Below are 7,151 nucleotides of genomic sequence, written 5' to 3'. Positions count from 1 at the left end.
TGTTCAAGATAGAACACATGACATGGCGGTTCGTTCGTTCGGGTTTAATACTTGTTTGCGATAGGATAGAGACGAATAAAATAAAAAAATACTTAGAGAATTAAAAAGGAAGAGGCATGTGTATCTAGTAAAAGTCTAAAAGTAAAAAAAGAGAAAAGAAAGAAAAAAGGAGACGTTCACAGATAGAATCACACGGGCATGATGGTCCGTTGCCGTCTAATGCTTGTTAGCGATAAGATATGAATAAAGAAATACCTAGAAAATTGAAAGAAAGTAAAGAAGAAGAGTTATGTGTCTAGTAAAAGTCTAGTATAAAAAAAGAAAAAAAAGAAAAAAAAAAAAAGGAAAAAGAGAAAAAATGTTCGAGATAGAACACACGACATGATCGTTCGTTGGCGTCTAATACTTGTTTGCGATAGGATACGAACGACGAGATAAATAGAAAATTCAAGGGAAGTCTAGTATAAAAGTCTAGTAAAAAGGAAAAAAAAAAAAAAAAGAAAAAGAAAGAAACGAAGACGTTCAAGATGGAACACACGATATGATGGTTCGTAGCGTTTAATGCTTTCTTGTGATACGATACGAACGAAGAAGAGATATTTAGAAAATTGAAAATTAAGTAAAGGAAGATGTATTTGTCTGGTAAGAAAAAAGTTTGGTAAAAAAAAAAAAAAAAAAAAGAAAAGAAAAAAGGTTGGAGATAAAAAACGCAAGACATGATAAATTTGTTGAGATCTAATACTTGTTTAAGATGGTATAGGAATGAAAAGACGCTTGGAAAATTGAAAGAGATATACGTCTAGCGTAAAACATTACAACAAGTAAAAGAATAAAGAAAAGGAAGGGGAAGAAAGATTTTCAAGATAAAACACACGACATGATGGTTCGTTGGCGCCTAATGCTTTTTCGCGATACTATTGCCAATGAAGAAATACTTAGCAACATTGAAAGGAAGAGGTACAGTAAAAGTCTAGTAAAAGAAAAGAAAAAAAAAAAAAAAAAAAAAAAGAAAAAAAAAAGGAAAAAACAAACATACGTTGTAGAGATAGAACACACGAGACACGATAATGCGTTTCGTTTAATGCCTTTTCATGATACGATAGGAATGAAGAGATATTTATAAAGCTAAAGAAAAAAAAAAAAAAAAAAGAAATAACAAAAGAAAAAAATCAAACAAAAAATTTTTCATGGTACAATGAATTAGTTATATCTAATGATTGTTTGTTATACGATACGAATGAAGAGATAGTTAAGAAGCTGAATGAATGAAAGACAATACAAAGGTATTAAAATCTTTTCAGTTTGTTAAGCTCTACTTGTAGATAATGGGAATGATTGACGTACACAGAAAACTATATTTATCTTATTCTCGTAATAATGACAAACAAACAAAGAGGAATATGTATGTAAGTTTAACGAACGATAATAAGATCGTATCGAAGAAGAAATAAGAAACGGAAGGAAATAGAGTTGATTAATCAAGCGTTTATGAATGGATCGACGATCGAAGACTAATAGTTAATTATCTAATGTGAATTACATTTAATGTTGCATTTCATTGCATCTCGTACGTCTAAAAAGTTCGAAAGATATACAAAAGGTGATCGTAAGAAATGTTAACGGAGGTATAAGGATAATTACAAGGAAATTCTTATTGGTAAAAAGGATATATTAGAGAAAAAAAAAAAAAAAGAAAAAAAAAACAAAAAAGTAAAAAGAAAAAAAATGAAGAAAAAAGAAGATCGATTGAAAATGGACGTTTTATTAATTAAATCGTTGTTAATGAAGTTTGAAAAATAATTATGTCGGCATGAGGAGCAGTAGTCGCTTCGACATTGTTAACAAGCTAATCTAATCGTTGGATAAAAAAGAGAAACTAGAGATTAGTGTGGACGAACTGTTCAATGACGTTACTAGTAGTTGAAAAATCGGTGAAGAGCGTGTCGATCGATCGATAGATCTATCGATCTATCGATCTATCGATCGATCGATCGGTAACTTCCGACCGATGGTAGCTGATTAAAATAGTAGTAGTACTGCTACCGCTCTTTCTCTCTTTCTCTCAACATCCGCTACGAGTTCTTGTCGAAACTCGTGATAGGTGAACAGCCGGTTCGCGAGATCTCGACTACTCGTCTCATTCTCGTCGTCTTCTTCGTCCTCGAACGTGACGAGGCAAGATAACTTATCAGGTGACTTTCTACGAGTTATTAGTCAAATTGTGTTCAAAAGAAAGTAAGAGAGAGAGAGAGAGAGAAAGAAGAGAAATCCATATTTGCGTGCACGTATAGTTATTCACGTTAGAATATTCTAATTATAAAAAGTATAAAAATATAAATGTATATAATGTAAACAAAAAAAAAATAAAGTGCATATATATATATATATATACGAAGTAAATGTATATAAAGTAAAGAAAATATATATATATATATATCTATGATAGCATATCTATGATATATTAACAATAATATATCTGCAATAATAATAATGTTTAATAAAAAAAAAAAAAAATATATAAAATACGATATTAAACATATACGTATGTAATGTATTGTCTATACAATATATTAATCGAATATTGATTCAACATTTAGAAATTTTGTTAAGGAACAGGACGAATTTAATCCTTTACGATGCTTGAATTTTTATGTGACGATAAAATTCCAATAAAAAAATTCGATTGAAATGTAAATATCTAATTATTTAGCAAAATATTAATTCGTATATACGAAGAATGCGTATTTCTTTGCGTGCCGGCACTTTTCACCCCTAGCTCATAATAAAATCATACGTCATAGTCCGACGATAATAGGCAGCTCTAGCAGCGAACACGGATTACACGTCTTCGCGAGAGTTTTACGATCTTCCCCCCCCCCTTCCCCCCTTTTTGCCTCCTTCCGCCACCCCTTTCCGCCATCTTTTCAAAGGCTCCTTGAGTTATGTAACTTCGAGCGTTTAGAGCTTAGGAGAATAAGATCGTGCGTTTTCGTTCGATCTTTCGTTCAAGTGAAGAAATGATCGTTGAAAGAGAAGGAGGAAGAAGAAGATAAGGAAAAAGAAAAGGAAGAAGACGAAGACGAAGACGAAGATGAAGATGAAGATGAAAAAGAAGAAGAGGAAGATCGAAGATCGAAGATCGAAGATCGAAGATCGCACGTTTCCTTTTTTTTTATCGTGGATAATTCTTGCGGCTACGAAAGAATTTCCCGTTTGCGTATAGTCTCACCATCGTCATGTTATCTTTATCTATAATATAATATTATTTGTAGATATAGTGTATGAATAAATTTGTAAAATTTATCTTTCTTATTTAATCCGTGAAGTTCTGTGATTACGAAAGTTACTTAAGTCGTTTATTTTTTATTAGTTAAATATATACATAAAAACTGAGAGAGAGAGAGACACACAACATTAGTATTTTAAAGATATATATATATATATATAAATATATATATGAATGTGTATATATATATATACATAATATAAATATATTTATATTAATATTAATTTATTGGATATTTATATTAATAAATATAAATATTTACTATTGAAAAATGTATATACATACTTATGTATTATTTGTAATACACGTATTGATTTGATCTTTAAGAAGTTGATTGCCACACGCGTAATATAGACAAAATCGCGCAATATTTTAGTTGTAGGAATTTCTTTTTTTTTTCTCTTCTATTTTAAATATACAAGGTGTCCGTCCGTCCACATATGTCCGTGCAAATATCTCGCGCAAATGATTGAACTTACTTACAGGAAAGTTTAAATAAGAGAAAAATTTGTACGATTCGAACATGACTGCGAAACGCGTGTAAACGATTTCTTTTTTTCCTATTTACTCGTGACCTTTCCACGTGACGAAGATCAATATAATTTTATTAAACGGATATCTATAATTCTTAAGAAATATCGATTAAATGTAAATTCCTTGGACGATTAATAAATACGTAACTTGGTAAAGTCGATGCGACGTTCAAGCAAAAATTCTTACAAATTTTCGTTACACCCGGTATGTCTCGTAGTGAAAAGTGGCCGGTGTTGGGTCTGGCCATAGAGAATAGATGCGTAAGGAATGGACGATTTCGAAAGTAATAAAGCTGGTGCTGGAGCTCGTCGTATTCGTGTACGAGAAGAAAAGCGAGAGAGGAAAAGAGAAAGAGAAAGAGAAAGAGAAAGAGAAAGAGAGAAAGAGAGAAAGAGAGAGACAAAGATAGAAAGAAAGAATAGCAAGAAGGTATGCGAGCTAGAAGAAGAAAGGCGAATAGGCATTACGAGAGAGAGAAAAAGAGAGAGAGAAAGAAAGAGAGAAAGAAAGAAAGAAAAAAAGACAGAGAGAGAGAGAGAGAGAATGAATACTCGGTGAAGATCGTCGAGAGTAACAGAGCCAGTGGTAGTGCAGTAGTAATAATAAAGTGGTAGTGGTTGGCACGTCACGGTCCAACAGGCCGATCAACCGGCCGTGCTGCGAGCCGGCTACTGGTCTCCGCCCACGCAGAAACGTGTGCACGTGAACACATACACATGCACATATGCATATATATATATATATATATATATATATATAGATATACATATACATATGTATACATGCATGCACACATACCATATATATATATATATATATATAAATATATGTGAACATATTCGTGAACTCTTCTACATGTGTGTATACGTACGTGTATACGAATGCATGCATGTGTATATGCGAGTGTACATGGTACTTGCATACTTTTGCATACTCGCGAGACACGGCATCGTAAGAGTCCGTGGCAGGCTTCGTTTACCTTCGTGGTATGTGAAAGAGAGAGAGAGAGAGAGAGAGAGATTAGAGGGTGGGTGGATACTTGGATGAAGGCAGAATTACGAGGCTTCGATTAAGCAGGATGATCCTTGTGGAGGCCAATTATATTCATCGCGGAAGGATGTTCAACAATTTTGCGTTGACCATGACGTTACCTTACTTCCTATCCTCACGATTATTAATAATGCGTAGGTATACGTGTGTATTAGTTCGTACGTATTCGTTTGTATGTTCGTACGTGTGCCATATATATATATATATATATATATATATATATATAGATATATGCGCGCAAATGTAATATACTTGTATATACTATAGGATGATTGTAGAACTTATTTCTAAACGAAAGAAAAGAATGATCAAAAGAGAAAAATAAAAAGGAGAATGACGAATAATAGAATCAAGAAATCTTTTTCTTCTTCTTCTTCTTCTTCTTTTTGTACTTTCTTTTTCTTTGCTTAAAATAACACGAATAAAAAATACAAAAGTTATGAAAAGAGAAGGAAGTACCGACGGAAATCATCGATTAAAATCTTCTTACTTCGTACGAGTCAATTGCATTTCTCGTCTGACCATACACTGACACATTCCACTCGATTCTTCTTTTTCCTCTATCCTATATCATTCTCATCTTTCCTTTCTCCCTTGCAATATCATAGTAAAACACATATAAATCAATCGTATACGCGTTGCCCAGTATTTTACCGATCTTTACTATCTCATTCTTTCTTTCTTTCTCTCTTTTTCTTGGTATTTATCTACCTTTTTCTAACTTGCGCCGTAATTTTCTACTCATCAATTCGCCTCCGACTCATTGGGGAAGTCATTTATCGTTCGTCATCCTACTTCTTTTATACTTTTGTTATTACTTTTGTTTTGTATTTTCATTTTTTTTTTTTTTTCGCACACGTATATATACACATATATACATAAATGAAACAACACGTGGCTCCGGTATTATGTTCTTTTTTTAATTCTACATATTTATATACACACATATATATAAATATAAATATATGTTCTTAAGATATACCGGTACATTGCATCGAGGAAGATAAATGCGCGGGCGTCCAAGTTTCCGATGCGTGCTGGAGAGTAACTGGTTCGGCAGGAAGAAATAAGAAAGAATGAAAGAAGAAGAAGAAGAAGAAGAAGAAGAAGAAGAAGTAGAAGAAGAAGTAGAGGAAGAAGAAGAAGAAGAAGAAGAAGAAGAAGAAGAAGAAGAAGAAGTAGAAGAAGAAGAAGGATGCTAAGAGACGAGGAGAAATATTTCTCGATTAAATGAACCTTACGTAAGAGCGAGTAACTCTATCTCTCTCTTACTCTTGCTACTCTCTTAAGAAACATACTTATGTATGTACGTACGTACGTACGTACGTACGTATGTATATATGTATATACGTATGTATGAGCGTACGTAGATACATACGAATTGACTCGATCATTACGCTTCTAGTACCGTGCCAATTTTACGTGGTACAAGTTCGCTCCGATATCTTTCATGTTTTTTAATCAGATAAATAAGCGAACAAGATGATAAAATTGACGATGAGATTTTATATGTCAAAGAGAGAGAGAGAGAGAGAGAGAGAGAGAGAGAAAGAGAAAAAAAATAGACACACACAAGTGATTTTATTGCGGTCAACTCTCGGAGACGAGAGTAGATTTTTAAAAGTTGTAAGAGAAAAGAAACAAATGGAAGAAAAAAAGAAAAAAGAAAATAAACAAAAACAAAAAAAAGAAAGAAAAAGAGAATAACGCGAATCATATGTACGAGCAATTGTACGAACAATCGTATTCTTATCTAATACGTACGTATCGAAGTGTATCTAATCACGTACCGTAACCTTTATCTTCTTAGCTTTTATCTTCTATTGTAGTTTTTTCTTTCTCGCTTAAGAATAAATAAAAAATTTTCTACTACGTTCAGGCACAGTTTTATATACGTATATACATACATATATACTTCTATACATATTATATATATATATATATCAGTAAAGATATATAAATTCGTTCAAACGTAATTAAGTACCGTTCGGAAGTGAGATCGCAGCGAGAGTAAAAACGTATCTATTCGCGTAGTTGGACGATCTTTCGTGGAAAATTTTTCAATGGTCTACAACACTCGATCTCTGAGATTCTAACGGATTGCTCTTATCTTATCCGATCCAAACGGATAAATCGACGTACCCACGCGTTGCCGACAGGATGCGTAGGAGTTTTAGGACTCGAGCCTTTCTCTGGCAGACATCGTGACGCTTATATGAGAAGTTCGTCTTTTTCTTTTTCTTCTTTTTCATCTTCTTCTTCATCATCCTCTTCTTCTTCT

General features: G+C 32.8%; 1 protein-coding gene across 11 annotated transcripts in view; it reads right to left on the bottom strand.

The window, feature by feature from the left end:
* LOC122631053 overlaps positions 1 to 7,151 on the bottom strand; it is a 149,036-nt gene that overhangs the window by 16,922 nt on the left and 124,963 nt on the right. The gene's annotated exons all lie outside the window — the stretch shown is intronic.

Source organism: Vespula pensylvanica, chromosome 8 (assembly GCF_014466175.1).
Source record: "Vespula pensylvanica isolate Volc-1 chromosome 8, ASM1446617v1, whole genome shotgun sequence".
Taxonomy (NCBI): Eukaryota; Metazoa; Arthropoda; class Insecta; order Hymenoptera; family Vespidae; genus Vespula; species Vespula pensylvanica.
This window is presented reverse-complemented; position numbering and strand designations above follow the sequence as displayed.